General features: G+C 34.5%; 1 protein-coding gene and 1 pseudogene across 6 annotated transcripts in view; one reads left to right on the forward strand and one right to left on the reverse strand.

The window, feature by feature from the left end:
- Positions 1-20186, forward strand: part of Greb1l (GREB1 like retinoic acid receptor coactivator) — a 257622-nt gene that overhangs the window by 102117 nt on the left and 135319 nt on the right. For all 6 annotated transcript variants that reach the window (XM_020186390.2, XM_074070137.1, XM_074070134.1 and 3 more), the window contains one exon: positions 18719-18825. The gene's annotated coding sequence lies outside the window, so the exon portion shown is untranslated. The remainder of the gene's footprint in view (positions 1-18718; positions 18826-20186) is intronic.
- Positions 7900-8000, reverse strand: LOC141422853 (U6 spliceosomal RNA; annotated as a pseudogene).

The following is a 20186-nucleotide window of genomic DNA, read 5'->3' on the forward strand; positions in this document are numbered from 1 at the left end:
ACTGAGGATTTCCAAGATGGACTTGCAAAGGAAGATGGACTTAAATAGAACCCTATAGGATGGGTGTTTAAAAGCAAGCCAAAAATAAATTCAGGGTGCTTTGGGAACTCATGGGCAATACCTTAAACTGGGAGAAAAGAAATAAACAAGTGAAATAAAATTTCAACAAGTGTACCTCTTCTTGAGTTTGATTGCTATTACAGAAAATTCCTCATTCTTGCAGATTGACATTACTATAAATTCATTGTCCTTAACACTAAATACTACTTAGTTATAACTTTGGGCTTGGCTGAGGTCTTCTCCTTTTTCTCTAATCACTTACTTCCAAGTCTATTTCACTCTCTTTTCAAACCTGTACCCAATTGCCCCTTCCTCAGCAGACTCCTCCTCTCACTTCTAGCCCCTGAAGAGTCCCAGTAATTGCCTTGCCTTTAGCTGACCTCTGCATACTAAACTAGCATCCCCTTGAGTTTCAGATTTATCTATCAAGTTGTTGCTGGGTGTCTGCATACAGATGTTTCACAGCCATCTCAAAACTAGTATGTCAGAGAATTGACTGCCTTACCCTTTATCAAAAACTTCACCTCCCTCTGAGTGCCCTTAATCAGAAAAAGTACTACCACCCACTCCAATTTGCATTAAAAAACTACCCTGGCTGGAACATGCCAAATGTAGACAGTTTATCTGGCTAGGAGGCTATAATAACACTTGCATAGATTTTTAGCATAATTCATATAATTGTATAAGAGATAGCATAGTCAAGTGATTACAAACATGACTTTGAAGTAAGTTAGTTTTGTGTCCAGTTCCTGGCACCACCACTTATCAGTTAGCTGTATAACCTTGAACAAGTTACTAAACTTTCTAAGACTGAGTTATTTCATCTGAAAAACAGAGACAATACTAGTACTTACATCATAAGTTGTTTAGGGGATTTAATGAGATACCACACATGAAACATTGGTCACTGGTATCCTTTTTGGTTTTGTTTTGGTGGTTTTTTTCTTTTTCTCTTTCCTTTTCTCTTTTCTTTCTTTCTTTTCTTTCCTTTCTTCCTTCCTTCCTTCCTTCCTTTCCTTTTTCCTTTCCTGGCATTACAGGGTGTTGAACTGAGGGCCTCACCTTGCTAGGCAGTACTGTACCACTTCATCCATTCTGGCAGTCCAACTGGTGTCCTGAACTAAGATCTGTAAGGATAATGATCATTTCCAAGTTCCTCATTTTTGTATTGATAGGACTTGACACAAAGAAGGTACTCAGTAAATATTTGTTAAATGAGTAATTGAGGTAGTGGTGTATCTGAATTAAACCAGTGACCATGAGGATGGAAGAAATTAACCAAGGTAGAGACCTATGCTGCTTCTTCACTTCCCCATGTCTTCAACCACTAATTCCTATTGATTTAGTTCCTATTTCTCAGGTCCACCCTTACCGTAAGGGGTATCATGATCCATATAGGCTATCATGATCTAAATACTCTTCCTGCATGCTGTTTGCTTCCTCATGAGCATTTTCTAGACTGCCTCTAGAGGAATCTATTCAAAGCTGAAATGGAAACATGTCATTCTTTTGCTCAGTTCCATTTAACAGCTACTTTGGGAATAACAAGGTTTTTTTTAAATTTTTATTTTTTGGCAGCACTGAGGTTTGAAATCAGGGCCTCACACTTGCTGGGCAGACACTCTTACTGCTTGAGCCACGGTGCCAGCAAGCAGCTACTTTGAATCTGTGGGATCCATTCTCAACTCCTAAGATCTGACCATATGATTCCATCTTTCTTTTCTAATGTTCTCTCTCTCACACTTGGGAATATAGTAATATCAGACTGGTTTTGGTCTCATCTTTGGGCATACCATCTTATGGTTCCTGCTTATTCTTATTGTTCTAATACCTTTCTCTCAGTATCGATTACATTTGTCTGCAAATGACAGGAACCACTAGACAAGTTAGAAGTTTCTTACTTTCGTTCACAAAGTCCAAGGCTGAAAAAGCGTCTCAGCTGTCTTCAGGGCTCATGCCTGGTGGTTCTGCCACAATGTGTGACTTCCATCTGTTCCCCTCTCTCTTCTCTACCCCCCTATGATATTATTCTATTAATCATCTCCTCTCTTATCATTCACCTCTTTCCTTTATTTGAAGAAAGAACCATATCCTACAGGTAAGCACCTTCAAATTATTCCTTTTGGCCATTGTGGCTTTCCTACAATTGCCAACCTGTTTCTCTCCTAGCTCACCACATTTACTTCTTGAAAGAATAATCATATACCATGATGAATTTTCATTCCTGATTGTGTTTGACTTCTCTTACTTGTTAAAACTGTCTACCACCTTCCATTAATCCAAACTTTCTTGTTCCCTGGCTTTCGCAACAGTCTTCCCCCTGGTTCCATTTCTACTTCTTTTACTACTTTTTCTCCATATGCTTTGCTGGTTTTTCCTTTTCCTTTTCTTGATTTTCAAATAACAAAGCTTCCCATGGTTGTCTGCCCTACTCTCTCTTACTCCACATACTTTCCCTACATAGGCATTGACTAGGCAGTCTTACCAGTACTAATGTCGTCTATCTGTGTGTGGCTGTGGTGCTGTCTGTCTCTGGGAGCTGTTTGTGCAGTTCCCACTCCTGAGCTCAAGTCCTGAATTTCTGATTGCCTCCCAAAATGACTACTCTTCTTTGTTTCCTCTACCTCTGATTATGTGCAAATCCCATCACCTCTTTCTAGACACTTGTAGAAACTTTTGATCTGGTCCCTAATCCAATTACCTTATTTTCTTTTTTTAAAATCTAATTGTTAATTTCACTTTTTGAAAATTTCCATTGAATTTCTCTTACTTCTAGAATTAAATTCAAATTTCTAAATTGGCATAGAAAGTCCCTTAAAGACTTGCCCTAACCTCTTTTTTATTTTCTTTTCTTGCCTCTCAAACCTACCTACCCAAGAATTAATCCAACATGTAGCCAACAATTTTAGAAATACTTCTGGTATTTCTGAAATACATTATGTCTTTTTGGTGGTCTGTTCTGCTGACCTGTTCTCTCAATTCTGTTTGTTGAATTCCTACCCTAATCTTTAAAGGCACCTAAAATGTCACCTCTTTTCTGATGTTATCTCCATTTCTCCAGAGTTGCTACATTCTCTGAGCTTTCGTAGTACTTTGTTCTTACTTCTGGTGAACACTTATTCATTTACAGATCTGCCTTCACCTCTAGATTGGGATCTCTTTGAAATTAGGGATGGTCTTTATCATCATTCATAGTTTGGTTCACAGTGGTTTCTAGGTGAATAAATGAATACAACCATAAAATCAGGGAATAGGAGTGGCTTTTAATAATAATAGGATATTTTGGGACATATTAGTTTTGGTCATATTGAGTTAGCATATTGAGATTGAGAGGAGATAGCAGGGCACAAAGGTAATGTTTTATAATAGACTTTCCTAATTTGGGAGCAATGACTCAGAAAATATTTTCTAGCTAATCACGTAGATGTAGCTGTCACCAGCAAAGACAATATAGAAACAACTAATTTGATTCCATGTTTCTTCAGAGCAGACTAAACAAAGGTAGAACATACATAGGAAGTGGGAAAGGGTTTGTAGTGGGAATTACAGGCTTCTATTGGCTATTTCAAACCCATCTTGTCTCTTCTCCTTCTCCTCCCCTCTGCAGTTTGGAGGTGGGAGGGGTAGAATTTGGGTTTCTGCTCCTTTGAATAGCAGGAGAGAATGAGTAGGATAGACACCTCATGCAATTATCAATGGACTGACAAAGTTTAAGAATTTCTTTTTTTTTTTAATGGAAAAATAACATCTTTGGGAACTCTTCAGATAGATTTTTAGTTTTTTTCTTATCTCTTTCCCCTCTATTCTCTTTTGCTTTCTTGGGTCCTGTAGGAAATATTATACTGGCTTATGTAGATTATTCAGAAAAAGTGAGTTTTGTGTTTCTATACCACTACTTAACATTTTATAAATTACAAATTCAGTTATGTAAAAATTAAAACCAAGGCTAGAAGTGTAGTTCAGTGGCAGAGCATTTATCTAACATGTGCAAGACCCTGGATTTGATCCCTAGCCCTGCAAAAGAAACAAATAAATAATAAAATATTAAGACTATCTGCATGGAAAACTAACAACACCACAAGCAAAATCAAAAGTAAGAATTTTTGTCAAATGGGAAAAACATTGTAATTCATGCCCAATTACAAAATTCCTTAATTTATGAAGAGCTCCTATAAATCGATAATGAAACCAACAATCAGAAAAATGAATGAAGACTGTACATTTCAGAGAAAAATATTCAAGGGCTTCTAAACATTTAGAGAGAGATTCAATCTCATTCATAAAAGAGAAATACAGATTAAAACTATATTGAGATGTCACTTTTCAAAGGTCAGGTTGGCAAAGATCTAAAAGTAGAAAATATTGTATATTGAAGAAGGTTTGGACACATATAAATTGGTTCAGCCCATATGAAGGGCAGTTTGGTAGCACTTAATGTTAAAACTGCATATATTCTTTGGCCCAGCACTTTTACTTTTAAGGAATTTACTTAACAAGTATGTATTAGTTACTTGTCTCATCACTGTGATCACTGTGACAAAATACCTACAAAGCAAAGGAGGAAAGACTTATTTTGGCTTATGGTTTCAGAGGTGTCAGTCCATTGTGGTGTGGTTGGCATGGTAGAGCAGTTTACATCATGGCAGCCAAGAAGCAGAGAAAGGGAATACAGGAAGTAGTCAGGGCAAGATAGAGATCCGAGGACACCTCCTCCCCATGACCTACTTCCTTCAACCAGATTCCACCTTCCACAGTTCCACCACCTCCCAATAGTCTGTTCAGATTTTGAATCCATCAATGGATTAAACCATTCATTCAGTCAGAGCTCTCACGATCTAATTGTCTCTGGAAATGGCTTCATAGATAGACCCAGAGGTGTTCTTTACTAATCTTCTAGGCATTTATTAACCCAATCAAGTTGACAATCAAGATTAACCAACACAGAATGTAAAATTAGTATGTATTAATACATGGCTAATTATGTTTAGTAATAAAGATTGGAAACGAACATATGTCATTAAGGAACTTTTAAAAGATAATACATGTCAGAGGAGTCTCTGAAGCACAAAACAGAATAAGGAAGATCTTTCTGTTGTTATGTAGAAAGATCTCCAAAATTTTTCTTTTTCTTTTTTGCAGTGCCAGGCCTTGCACATGTTAGGCAAGTGCTCTGCCACTGAGGTATACCCCCAGTCATACAAAATATTTTTCATTTTAAATGAGTATTAAGGTGCAAAAGAATGTATATAAGGATATAACTCAATGGTAGAGTATGTTTGTGTTTGTTTTGTCCTTATACATACATTTAAAAAAATATATAAGGGATATTAAAAAAAAACTAATGAAAGTGGTTTCCTGTGAGACTAGCACAAAGGTTTTTATTTATTTATTTATTTTTAATTATTCATTTATTCACATGTGCATACATTGTTTGGGTCATTTCCCCCCCCCCCACCTTCTCCCTAGCACAAAGGTTTAAAGGGAAACTTTTTGCCATCTTTTCTGCTTCTAGATTTTAACTTTTCATGTATTTTTTGTTTTGTTTTGGTGATGCTGGGGTTTGAACTCAGGCCCTTGCACTTAAGCCATGCTTCCAGCCCTTAGATTTTAATTTTTTATAATGATTTTTTCAAACTTCACTTATCACCTTTAAAAATATTTTTATTTTTAATTGACACCTAGCAATATAGTACATATTTATATAATATACAGTGTAACATTTATATATAATGTTTAATAATCAGAACAAGGTAATTGGCATATCTACCATCCCCTCAGGTATTTATCATTTCTTTCTGTTGGAAACATTAGAATCCTCTCTACCTTGAGATTTTTTAATCAAGTAAATATATTTATTCAAAACAGTTAAAGGGAAGTTTTTTTAATCTTTAAAATGGGATATTCTAGTTTATACACATACAGAGGAACAATTTCCATAGCAATTCAATATGAGATAGGTTTTACCTTGAAATAGTTTAATAATATCTTTGTTTCTTAAGTGTCAACTATATGCCCCAGAACCATGCTAGATGATGGAAGGGTTGTAAGGAGAAAGCTAAATATGAGCAAAGTTAAGAAAAGGGTTAATATTAGCTGAAAAGTTGAGTGAGGAGGTAAGATAGACCATTTGAACAAAGACAGAGATGGGTGTGGGCTTATTTGTGGGGAAGAGCAATAAAATCAAACTGATAGGAATAGATATTATAAACTGGGTATCTGTGATGGCTAAGTTTAAATAGGCACAGAAAGATAATAAAAATTTCCAAACACTAGGTTGTGTAATGTTGTTTCATCCTAGGAGTGATTGGCTACTTCCTGTATCATCATGGAAAACTTTTACAAAGCTTCATATAAGTAGAAATTGAACAAAATCACAGAGTATTATTTATTTATAACAGTAGTTGTATATATAGTTATAGTATTTATTTATTATGCAAACATTCATAAACTTTATTTATCAGTATACATTTACCTAATAAACTTACCAATGTGAAAAGGTACTGTCAAATGACAAAGTCAGTGGGTTTCTTTGTTTTGTGTTTTTGCAGTACTGGGGATTAAACCTAAGGTGTCATGAATGGCTAAGCAAACATTATAACACTTAAGCCATGATCCCAGCCCTAAAAAGTCAGTGTTTTGCAATATCAAATGTGTGGTTCAAGTCAATAATGATGATGATGACTGTAAGAGATATGGGGCTTAATTAAGTTTATAATGTGTTTAAATTTTTAAAGAATCATCTTCATTGCAGAAAAATGAAAAATAAAGACAAGGATAAAGGAAAAAATTTAAAGTTATTTCACCTACTATAATGTGATTTATACCATATTGTTTTAATTTATATCTTTTTTTTTTTTTTTTTTCGGCACTAGGGCTTTAACTCAGGGCCTACACCTTGAGTCCACCAGCCCTGTTTTTTTAATGGGTCTCAATCCTCCTGATCTCTACCTCCTGAGTAGCTAGGATTACAGATGTGAACCACCAGTGCCTGGCCAATTTATGTCTTTATCTTATCAGGTTATTTATATTTTTTCCTAACGGAAATGGTACAGTATCGCTTTTATAACATATTTTCAATTTCATGTATTATAAATATATTTATATGTCAAAAATATAGTTTTTTCAGAATTCCACTTACGGATGGATTTTGGAATGTTAAGTAAGACATTGTATGCAAGTACATAGTAGGTATTCAATAAATGGTAGCAGTTATCACTACTTCTAAATGTGTTTAACCACTTCCCTATCATTAGGATATTAGTCTAGTCTCACAATTGGGGTATTAATGTTTTCCTTTATTATGTACATAGCAGACATTAACTCTTTCCATTAGGAGCATTTTTCTTAGCTGACCATTTTCTCTTTCATTTTAGGTGTTTAATATTTTAAAAGTTCTACATTTTCACAAGTTAGTTTTATCAGTCTTTTGTGATTTTTAGGCTTAGAAAATTAAACTCACTATGATACTATAATGAATATTGATAATACAATGTGATAAATATCAATATAGTAATTAATTCTATGTCCTCTTAGTTTTTATATAGTTGTTAGAGAGAGAGATTTATTAATGTTTTGCTTTAGCTCTATGGAATTTATTTTTAGTGTCTAATTTTTTTTTTTTTGTAAGACTGGGGTTTGAACTCAGTACTTTGTGCTTGCAAAGCAGGTACTCTACCATTTAAGCCACACCTCTAGTCCATTTTGTTCTGGTTATTTTGGAGATGGCGGTCTCACAAACTGCCTGGGCTGGCCTCAAACTGCAAACCTCCTAAGTAGTTAGTATTACAGGCGTGAACCAGTGGCACCTGGCTATAAATTTATTTCTTAATGGTTATTTTTAAAATCTTTGATCATTATGTCAGGATCATCCTTGTGCAGGAGCCATGCTAATCTTCTCTATATCATTCCAATTTTAGTATTTGTGGGCTGGGATGTAGCTCGGTGGTACAGCGCTTGCCTAGCATGCGTGAGGCCCTGGGTTCAATCCCAGCACCAAAAAAGAAAAGACAAAAAAAAAAAAAAACTCTCACCCAATTTTAGTATTTGTGCTGCTAAAGTGAGCGCTATTTCAGGGTCATTAAATGAGTAATCTTTTTATTATTTTATAATGCCTCAATTGTAGTTAAGTCTTTTTGGACTATAACCAATCAACTTCCCATTTTTTGTCCATCCCTATATAATAAATTATTAAATTATTAAAAAAAATATTTTAAGTGCCTACTATGTAGGACAGTATCACAGTATATGCTGTGATTTTAGTAATAGGCAAAACCAGAAAGCATAGTTCCTACTTTCATTGAGCTTAGATTCTAATAGGGAAAACAAACATTAATTAATCATTCAGGTTATTGCTTAGCTCAGAAGTAAGTTAGCTGTTGGGAAGGAAACTAGCAAGGTTCTATGTGAGCTTTTAGCAAAGAACTGAGGAGATCAGGAGCCATGCTTGAGTTGAGATCTAAAGGATGAAAGAAACTTAAGTAGGCACAATTAAAGATGACATGGGTGGTGTTACAGGCAGAAGAGATGGAAGTGTTTAAAGGTTGATTAGCGTTTCTGGAGCATAGTATTAAGAGACAAAAAGATAAAGCTAAAGAGTAGGCAAGGATACTTAAGAATATTGGTGTGTTTTTTTTTTTTTTTTCACTGAGGACAATGTAGAATCTCAAGGTTTTTAGCAAAGAGTTGGCGTGATTTTAATTGCATTGTAATTCAGAAAAGTAATTGGAAAGTGACAGAGGGGAGGCAAGGCAAGCAATTAGTCAGGTTGGTATTTACACTTGGAAAGAGGCTTTGGTTCCTACCCCAGTGGGCCTCTCCACAGAGCAGTGTGGGAATCCATATTGCATGTCCTCCCACTGAACAAGGAATTCAGGAGATCAAGGCAAATGCTGCAGCATCTTCTGTGAATCTTGGAAATCATGTGCCTTCTTCAGTATTTTATTGATCATGCAAAGTGAACCCTGATACAACATGGAAGGGGCTTACACAGAAGGAGAGAATCTTGGAATATGGTTACCACAGACTAAACCCTGTGGAAGTCCAATACCTAATTGCTGGGTAGTGTATTATGGGCATGCAATGGAAATTGAGAAGCAGCATGTGGATGGAGGAAAACCAGAAATGTAGCACATGAATCCCACGAAAAGGGCATCATTAAGGACTGGGATGTGTCTCAAGGGGTAGGCTCAGAGTTCAAACCCCAGTCCCACCAAAAGAGGGCATTATGAGATGAGAAATTAAAAATGTTTATTGAGTTTAGTAACAGATTTTAATGATCAAAAACTCTTTCTTCATATGATTTAAAATGGCTCTGACTTATCTCCCCCTCAACCCTTTCTTAAAAAAGATTTTTCCTTGTCCATCTTTTATAATCTTCCTTAACTTCCAGATCTTTTAGTAAAGTTCCACAAAAACTCTACTAATATTTTAATTAGGATTATGTTTTTGTTTTGTCTGAGAAATTCATATTTTTGCCATGATTATTCTCTTTTTAAGAAACCTAGTATATTTTTCTATGCATGTAAATTTTTACTTAAATCACCTAGTAATGTTTGGTGATTTTAAAAATGTTGTAACATCTGTCATTGAAATGGTTCCTATTTCTTTTTCTTCTGGTTACTACTGTGAATAGGATTTCTTCCACTACCACCACATTTTTTCTTTTTAAAATTTTTATTCTTTTAATTGACAAAAAAATTATATATTTGTCCATTTGTTTATGGTATATAACAGATGTTCTGAAGTACGTATGAATGATTAAATCAAGCAAATTAGCCTACTCATTACCTTCCTTATAATTGCTTAAAACCCTTAAAATCTTCTCTAAGTAGTATAGGAGGATATAGTACATTGTTATTAACTACACGTACCATACTGTGAAATAGACATCTTGAACTTATTTCTTCTCTTTAATTGAAATTTTGTATCTTTTGGTCAACATCTCCTCCACAGCACATTCTCTGATAAGCACTATACTGCTTCTCTGCTTCTATGAGTTTGACTGTTTCAGATTTCACATATAAGTGAGATAATGTAGCATTTGTCTTTCTGTGCCTGGCTCTTTCACCTAACATAATGTTTTCCAAGTTCATCCCTACCCTTTTGTCCCGGTGACAGAATTTCCTTCTTCTTTTTCTTTTTTTTAAAGCTGAATCCATTGTGTGTGTTATACAATGGAATACTTATTCAGCTTTAAGTATATATATATATATATATAAAATTTTCTTTATCCATTTATCTAGGGTGATGGACATTTAGGGTGATTCCATATCTTAGCTAGTGGGAATAACGTTGCAAAAAACGTAAGGATACAAATCTCTCTGAGACGCTAACTTCGTTTTCTCTGGATATATAGTTCTCCCCACCCTTATTCCAAGATCCCCCAATGGATACCTGAAATTGAGGTAGTACTAAACCCTATGCAGATTCTCCTCAACTTCTCAGGGGGTTACATCCTAATAAATTCATTATAAGTCGAATGAATTTAATACATTGAAGATTCATTTACTACAACTAAGCTGTGAAACATCGTGTCTCGGCAGCACAGTGCACTGTAGTATATGTGGCGTTTACTCTTGTGATGACGTGGCTTATGGGGAAATGTGCTCTCTGCCTCTGCCCAGCATCAGAAGAGAATATTATATTGCAGATTGCTATCCTGGGAAAAGATCAAAATTCAAATTTTGAAGTACAGTTTTTACTGTGTGTTTTGCTTTTGTACCATTGTAAAGTCAAAAAATTCTAAGTCAAACCATTGTAGGGCTGGAACTCAAAGCCCTGAGTTCAAACCCCAGTTCCACCAAAAAAAAAAATTTGTAAAGTGGGGAACTTCTGTATATATTATGTTTTTTTCCTAATACATACATACCTCTGATAAAGTTTGTTTTATACATTAGACATAGCAATAACTTAATAATTATTAGCATACCGAATAATAAATAGAACAGTTATAATGATATGCTATATTAGAAGTTACTTAAAACTTACAAATTATGTATTTGGGGAAATACAGATAAAAAACTGCAAAATGAAGCTATGAGAAAGGGGTGATACTATGTAACCAGTAGAGGGTTTGCTACATCATATGAGAATTCTAATTTGAGTTTTTTCAGGAAATTCCATTCTTTTTTTTCTGCAGTGGCTGGACTAATTTACATTCCCACTAACAGTGTGCACGAGTTCCCTTTTCTGATATTGTTCGTCTTTTTGATAACAGTCATTTTAACAGGTGTGAGGTGATATCTCATTGTGGTTTTAATTTGCATTTCCCTGCTGATTAGTGATGCTGAGCAGATTAGATAACTGTTGGCCATTTGTATGTCTTTTGAGAAATGTCTGTTCAGATTCTTTGACCATTTTTAAATCAGGTTGTTTTCTTGCTATACTTCTCATATATTTTGGATTTTAACTCCTTATTAAATGTATGGTTTACAAATATTTTCTTCCATTTTATAGGCCATTATCTTCACTCTATTGAGTGTTTCCTTTGCTGTGCAGAAACTTCTTAATTTACTGTAATCCCATTTGTCAAATTTTGCTTTTATTACCTGTGCTTTTGAAGTCCTATCCAGAAAACCATTGCTGAGACCAAAGTCATGAAGTTTTCCCTCAAGGCTTTCTTCTAGTAGTTTTATGGTTTTAGGTCTTACATTTAAGTTGTTGATCCATTTTCAGTTGATTTTTTGTATATGGAGTGATAGGGGTCTACTTTCATTCTTCTGCATGTGGATATTCATTTTTCACACCATTTATGGAGAGAATACCACTTCCCATTGTGTGTTGTTGGCATCTTTGTTGAGAATCAAGTGATGGTAAATGCATGGGTTTATTTCTCAGCTCTCTATTCTGTTCCATTGATTTATTTTTATTAAAACAGCACCAAGCTGTTTTGATTACTACAGCTTTTATTTAATTTTGAAGTCAGGTAGTATGATGCTTTTAACCTTTTTCGGTTTGAGCTCAAGATTGCTTTGACTATTTAAGGTATTTTGTGGTTGTGTACAAATTTTAAGATTTTTTTTCTTTTTCTGTGAAAATACCATTGGAATTTTGTGATTCTATTAAATGTGTAGGCTTCTTTAAGCAATGTGTACATTTTAATAATATTTATTATTCTGATCTATGAACACAGGCTGTCTTTCCATTTATTTGTGTCAGTTTCATTCAACAGCATTTTAGTTTTCAGTGTATGGATCTTTCATTTCCTTAGTTAAATTTATTCCTAAGTACTTTATTTTATTTTGTTGTTATTGTTAATGGGATCATTTTCTTCATTTCCCTTTGGTAGTTTGTTGTTAGTGCATAGAAATGCTACTGATTTTTGCATGTTGATTCTATACCCTTTGTTTCAGTTTTACTGAATTTATTAGTGCTAACAATATTATAATGGAGTCTTAGGGTTTTCCATAAAAAAGATCATGTAATCTGCAAACAGATATCACCATATTATTTTCAGTATAGAAATGTATTGCCTTTAATCATCTCCTTATTTTATAGATAAGGAAATTGAGGCACAGAGAAAACAGGTGACTGAGTTGTGGCAAGAGTTGGAAACTCCTCTTGAACTTGCAGATTTTATTGTGCTATATATTAGTAGGAAATCAAGTTGTATACCCAGTCAAACCCTGTTAAGGTTACTGTTCCCTTATGTATCACTTTCTTTGGTATCAGATTTCAAAGTAGTAATACACATTTTATAGCACATCTCCAGTTTTTAGCATTGTCATCTTAAAGCATAGTGTTATGACATGAGGAACTGCCTTGCCTCTATTGACTTCTCCCAAGAAATGATTCCTACCAAGCAAGAACGAGCTCCAAGGGCTAAATAGCACCTAATAGTATATTGCACTGAATAAATATTTAACGAAGATTGAATATTTCCTCTTTGGTGGATCAATTACTTTAGTCAATTCTCTAAGGAAAGCATCTTTAAAAAAAAATGTGATGCAGTAGATTAAGAAACTTATCTTCCTGAGTATTGTTTCTAATGCCAAAGATTATTTCAATGATACAAAAATTAATGTCCCTTAGGCTTTAGCTGTTTATTTTTCCTGGTTTAATATACGCAGTTTGTATTTTAGGTCATTTCAAATATAAATCTGAGGTCCATTGATTTGGGAGAACACAATAACATTTGCTGAGAGGGTTGATTTTCTAGAATTTGTGACAGATGAAGTTCTGCAAGTGAAAAATATTTGCTTATGAAGAATAAGGATGTTTGTGGTAGATTTTCTTCTGCAAAAGTGTAATTCTTATTGATAAATAACTTTAAAAACTATTCTTTACTGTCCACTGGCAAAATTTGTATTTATTATATTTTAAACTATTGGTTATATGCTTATTTTTCTTATTGTTAACTGATAGTAGGTTTTAATGAAATTTTTGGAGTCTCTAAATTTATGAAGTTAGTGAAATGAAAGGTTTCAGCTTGTAAAATCATAATCACACAGGAATCATTTGGTGCATGTTGTTGGTATGGCTTTCAGATGGAACTTCATTGTATCAATTAGAAAAATCAACTCATTTAAATAAAACAGGAAAAAATGAACAGGTAAGGAAAAGAATGCTTATTTTTTTCTTCTTAGGAAGTAAGTGAATGTAATTATGAAATAGACAAGTCGTGCCTAATAATAAAATGTCCTTAATTTTTAAGGACTGCATTTAATATTTGATAATTTTTGGAACTCAATTTAAATAACATCATTTGGTGTTTGTTTTACTGGAAGAAAGTTGTGTGATGACAGTTGTAGTACGTATTCGATAAGAAGGTGGAATAAATCAGTTGAGCCATAAAGATCTGATATCTGTTTTTAGGTCTTTGTGACCCAGGAGTTTGTGACCTGTGAAATCTCTAGGGTTTTTTGTTTTTTTTTTTTTTTTTGTTACAATATTTTACAATGCATGGATTTAAGTTTAGATGAACAGAACACCATACTGCAGGAAGTTGGCCAATGTGGTCCAAAATGAAGGCTATAAGGTACAAATCGGGCAAAGTTTAAGAAGTTCTGGTAACAATTAACGTATGTGAGGTGAGAAATTAAGAAATTTCATTTTTTCTTCAACTTACGACAAAGAAAACTGCAGTTTAACCTGGTCCTTGCAATGCTCTAGTTATTCATCAGCATTGCCCTTTGTGCATGCAAGCATTGCCAAGAAAATGTTCTCAAATCTTGCATTACAGACAATTCTTTGAGTCACATTGGAAGGAGTCTACCAGTTATTTGTAAGGTATTGTAGATCCAAGGGTGCACAAGTGAAGGTGCAGACTTGGGGGAGGGTTCCAGTCAGGGAAGGGAAGCTTACTAGACATTACAGCTCTGTCCAGAAGCCAAATGGGAGATAAATCACTGTTGGCCACCTCTCTTATTATTGAAATGGTTCAGCCCTGGGGTTTAACTGAAGGACTAACAGGGTTTTGAAGTGCAAATAGACTGGTGAAGGGTAAACCCTTTTAGGGTTTCATTTTGATGGATTTTTTTCCTGTGTGGATTTCTGGCACTGACTGTGATCTAGAAAGGGCCCTTAAAAAAGAAAAGTTTTGTTTTGTTTTTGATCAGTCAGGCAATAAGAACTTTCCATAGGAGTGTACTTTTCCTGCATGCATATCGATCCTATTGTGTTTAAAAGTAGATAATTTAATTGGGTCTTTTTTGGAGCCTTTTGCAATGGAGCTGCCATTTCAAGGTCACATCTTACTCTTGGTATTAATGCCAAAATTTGAAAGTGTTGAATGATGTGCTACTTGTGGTTCAGTGGATTTGGGTGGGCCAGTGTGTGAAACAAAGTCAGTTAAAGATAAGTCTGTATTTGAACAAGTCTTTTACAAAATGATAAGCATCCTATAATTACCTAATCTTTTTCTATTGAGTTCAATTACAGATTCATTTAATTGTTTTGTATCACTTTTTTGCCAGCTTTTAAAAAAAAAAACCAGAAGAAGCTGAAAGTGAAATATTGTACTGTTGTTTGTGGAGATATGCTGAAGTGTTTGAGGAGATAAGGGAGACATAAAAATGTTTACGTGAGAGATACATTCTTTTATGGAATTGAATTTTTTTCTTTTATTACCCAAATAATTTAAACACAGATGATAAAATATCTTCTTAAAACTTATATTTTCTTGGAAAATGGAGATGAGAGGAGTCATTAGTGATTCCAAAGAAAAATAACTGTAGCATAACTTAGGCTTTGTGTGCAAAAATTTTAAAGAAAAATTAAAATATTTTTGCTAAACATGTGTCCTTGTAAATGCTTTTGTTTTTTAGAAATATCATTGATGGGACTTTTCTTGACTATTTTGGCTCTTTAGATGTAACATGCATATTTGCTTCATTTGCCCTTTTTGAGAATGATAATGCATTTGTCTACAATAGAGGTTTGCTTCTGTGTGGCTTGATGGTTATTACAGAAACAGTTGTTAATCTCCATAATTGACATTGATCACACAGGGCTCTTAATTGAACCTCCAGGTTGTTTCTCTTTCCTTTTATGTTCTTTAGAATTTCCTGTTCACAATATCTAAATGTTAGAGATCAGTTTGTTCCTATTGCTGTGATTTTAAATAAGATGCTTGAAACAACAAAACCCCAAATCCTAAATTGCATCAGGCGAAGTCCCCATCTTTAGCTTGTTGCTGGGAGATATTCATAGGACCTTTGCTTTGTTAGAAGAGAGATCTGCAGCCCTTCCCAGAATCCTCTCCTTAACTGTCTTTTTAACCCAAGTTGGAGGTTGTCTGAATGAATGGAGAGCTTTTTTTAAAAATGAGCCACAATATTGGTGACATTGTGTCACACGTTGCTTTTTAATTTCTAATGTGTTTTTAATTTGCAAAGCACGTGTGTGCCTTTCATAGCGCTAGAACTAAGTCAGCATTTTCTGAGTCCAGATACTGCTTTATGCAAACAAAAAAGGTCAAGCTTAAGGATGATAACACACCCAACCTTAGATTTCCTGAAACACACATGTGAATGAATTTCACTTTGAATGTTATCAAATAAAAGAAGATACTTGAGAAAGACTTCTTTTCCCAAGAACTTTTGCCTCTTGGCAAGCGAATTGCCCCAATATAAAAGCACTGGGTGCAGGGTGTGTGTGTGTAGGGGGGGAGTGAGTTACAGAGTGAAAAAGGCAATCCACAAATAATCACTCTTTTTCTGCCTTTGATTGTGTCAGATTTTTTTGTGTGTGTGGCAATTGTTTTCTTTTTCGCTTAGAAGAGGTTTATGGTCCACTGTCTGTCAAGTCAGCCCGTGTCTTAAGGTTGCGTTGTATTTCTCTCTGGAGTTCCTGAAGGTGATGTTATCTTTTGTTCACTCAGCAGTGTGGTCGTTCCTGAGAGCATCTGTCACTTTAGGCATTACAAGATGGATGGGTCTCTAGTGAACTGCTGGTTGAAGCAAATGGTGAAAATAAGAAAAGACAAGGGGTTTCAGGGTCCGCAGAGGGGACAGACAACAAGGAAGCACTGTTAGAAATCAAGAGTAAGCTGAGCAATAGAGGAAGAGAGCAAAGATGGATCAGATGTCATTTCATAAACACCTTGGGGATCAGAATCTTTTGGTGGCTGATGTGATCTGAGGGAGACATCTGCATCATGGTAAACAATTCTGTGCTTGAGATTTGCAAAATGTGTTTGGACATTTTTTTTTAAGGTCTGGGAAAAGTGTCAGGAAGTAATGATAGAGGATGCTTTATATGAAGACTTTGCTATTGGGAGAATTAGTGGTCTTTTTAAATGTTTTAAAGATTAAATTAAAAATTGAACCTTGACACATTTCTGTTATTTTTTCTTCTTCTTCTTTTCTCTTTTTTTTTTTGGTAAGCAACTGCACAATTTTACATATAAAAGTGATTGAAAAGTTTGGGCCATGTAGCATTCGTACTGTTTTCTGAATGCTTTTTAGTATTTTTGCAGAGGACTCTTGCTTGTGCTTAAAGGAGGCTGGAGGGTGGTGCAGATTTTAAGTTATTTCTAGTAACTTCAATTTCATTTAATGGGCTCTTTGATAAAAAAAGAAATGTAATTTTTATTCATCTGTCAGAAGAACTTGGAGGTTTGCATTATATTCATTTTGTTGGTGAAGGTCAAAATTTGTAAGACAGGAACAGGAAAAGAGATGACTAGGGAGTAAGAAAAGGGGACAGGAGAGCAGGGTAATTGAAAAATAAAATTATTTTGTCAGACTTTTTGGCATTCATCTATGAAAAAGCCCATAGAAATTAAGGCAAAGAAATTAAGATGATTAGAAGTTTTAAGCTATACAAATGGTAGAGTAAATAATAGATGAAAGAGTAAGAATGACAACAAAGGATCAGGTCGTTTAAGAGAATGTGTGCAGCCTGAATAGAGGTCTGTGGCCCAGGGCCAAAGGTCTTCACTTTGAGTGTAATTAGAAGAAAATACAAAAATGTCATTACTAGCAGGTGAAGTGTGTAGCACGTGGCCAAAAATTAGCAATTTTAGACTCCAAAGCTATTGGAATTGGATTACTGACCTTTTTTTTTTTTTTAAATCATTAAGGTCCTTGTGGAGACATATAGTTCTCATTGGCAGTAATGCAGTTTGACCTTGTTGACCATATGGGGCAATCTTGGGTTTGGATGAAGGTAGCAAGGCTCCTGGCTCAGAAAAGATGTCTATTTGTGGGTGGGTGGGCGGGAAATATGTCTGTTTGAAAATCTTGATCCTGCATTTTTAATTACTCTTTTGTCTGAAGACATTCTTATGATAGTAAGAGAGGTAAGATAAATATCTTCATTGCAAAATCGAAATGGTTCTTTTTTCTATCTTTTAAATTGTCATAAAAGGAAAGTAAAACCAAAACCATTCTTTTAGAAAACATAAGTTAATATTACTTCAAATATTTTACTGTTATAAGTATACTGAAATTAGTATATTTTTAGAAAAATCCTTTGTTTTCTTTTTAGACACAGTAATAAAGGACTAGAAATACTTCTAAAGATATGTATGAAAATTAATGACAAACACTTTCATTCACTTCCTGCTTTACAACCTTCTTATATTTTCATACAATAGTTTATATTGACAATAGTCTACTTAGTGGAGAGAACATCAGGCACACTATAATTTTCAACCAACTGTATGTAATTATAGTTAACTTAATATCTTATAGGAATATGCTACTCAAAAGGATAGAAAACATTAGCTTTTCTTTCAGACTTCTTCTTGAAAATTATTAAACTAATTTTAAGAAGTTCAAAAATACTATAAATATCAGTTGTTTCAGATTTTTGATAGTTCTTTGAGTAGATTAATTTTGGCCAGGGATTATGAAACTTCCAAACTCCTTAGAATAAGAAAATTACCTTAACACTAATTTTACCATTAGGGTAATACCTTTCAAAATAGAGACTAAGCCAACTTGTTCAATTTACATTTATTGGGGAGAAATCTTAAGGACAACAGAAATTATTTTTGAGTATATATGATTAGTAGTGATTGGGGAGTATTTAGGAAGTAGAACTATCTGTATAATTTACCCATAGTGATGTATATGGAGTTGGATAAGATTTTGATTAATAGTTTCTAATTACGATTTTTGTAGAATTGTAGCTCTTTAGATTGTTAATAGAATATGATGCACTTGGAAATTAACTCATGTTTTATTATGTATTTTTATTTTTTATGTTTTTACAGGTACAAAAAGCCTTAAGCAAGTTATAATCTAGGCAACAGGCTCCCTGAAGTATTGACTTCCAACTTAATCATGAACATGAATCAAAAATGTTAATAAATAAGCCAAGGTATTGTACAATTATATATGTCCCCCTCCCAACTTCTCAAGATAAAATTTGTTTTAGTAAGTTAGATTTAGAATTTAAATGAAGCTACTGTGTTTGGTCCTTAAAGTACTTAAGCAGATATTTCTATAAATTCCTCTCTTTGTACTTCCTCCCACTTCACTTGCCTGTCCCTCTCCATCTCTCTACTCCCCCAACAAAATTTATTCAGTAATGTTTTTCCCCTACAACAAGCTCTGTGTTTCCTGTATAACTAAATTACAGAAGTAAGAATTCAGTGTTTGATTCCCTTTTGTTGTGATTTCATCTTTCAAGTTATCGGTTAAGAAAGACTTCCAGATTGTTGGCTTATATAGAAACTCAAACTATATTTAATGTCTCATATAACACTATCCTGAGATGTGTGTTATGAAGGTTTTGTAAGAATTTCCTTTTTTACTATTTTAGAATGCTTTTAATTTAAAAAAGGAAAAAAGTAATACTGCTCTTTTTTTTTTCCCTCTATGGCAAAGAAAATCAAAAGCTTGCTTAGAATTGAGAATTGAGGACTAGTGTTTTAGGTAACTCTTGTCTATCAGAAGGGACATAACCCAAGACTGTCTCTCTCCTTTTAGAAGTTACAATGTGCTTAAATAGCTGGCATTTCCAAGGGAGGCCAAAGATCTTTTCCTCTTTTATGACCTGTTGTATCCTTTTGAGGCCAAAAAGAACAAGAGGGTCATTGCCACTTCAGCCTGGCCCCTGTTTGTTCCTCCACGGTGACCATGCAGATACTGAAAAACCCAGTACTGGCTTAACATTTGGACCTGGAGCATCTGGAAAATGGTCAGAGAGGGAGAAGAGAAGGCAGAAGAAAGAGAGAGAACTGTTGCATTTTGTTTCACCAGGTGCTAGGAGGAAGCAACACTAGCCTTTTTGATATGGGAGGCAAATTCTGTGGGCCCTGGAGTTAGGCTTCAACAATTGAAGAGGTCAAAGGACGGCTGAGTGGGGTCAGTGAGACACCATGGGGTGTATTTTGTTACTCAGTAAAAGGAGCAGCCTCCTAAAACCTTAAAGGATTCTCTTGAAAATCTGTGTTGTGAAAAGGTTTTATGAGTCTCATGGCAAAAACTCCTGATTTATCTAAGGAATGCTCTCTTTTGTCTAATGGAAGGATAATCCTTACCAAATGTTGGCAACAACTATAAGAGTCAATATGGGTCTGAAAGAACAGTTAGGGTTTGAAGTGTACTTTGCTTTCCAAAATGTTTGTCATTTTAATGTTTCTGTCTCAGTGAAGAATTTTGCACTGTTGAAATATCACCTTTTTCTTTCGTTGGAGCAGAAAGGGGGGACTGGGGAGGAGGAAGAGGTAAGGAGTG

This window comes from Castor canadensis, chromosome 4 (assembly GCF_047511655.1).
Source record: "Castor canadensis chromosome 4, mCasCan1.hap1v2, whole genome shotgun sequence".
Classification (NCBI taxonomy): domain Eukaryota; kingdom Metazoa; phylum Chordata; class Mammalia; order Rodentia; family Castoridae; genus Castor; species Castor canadensis.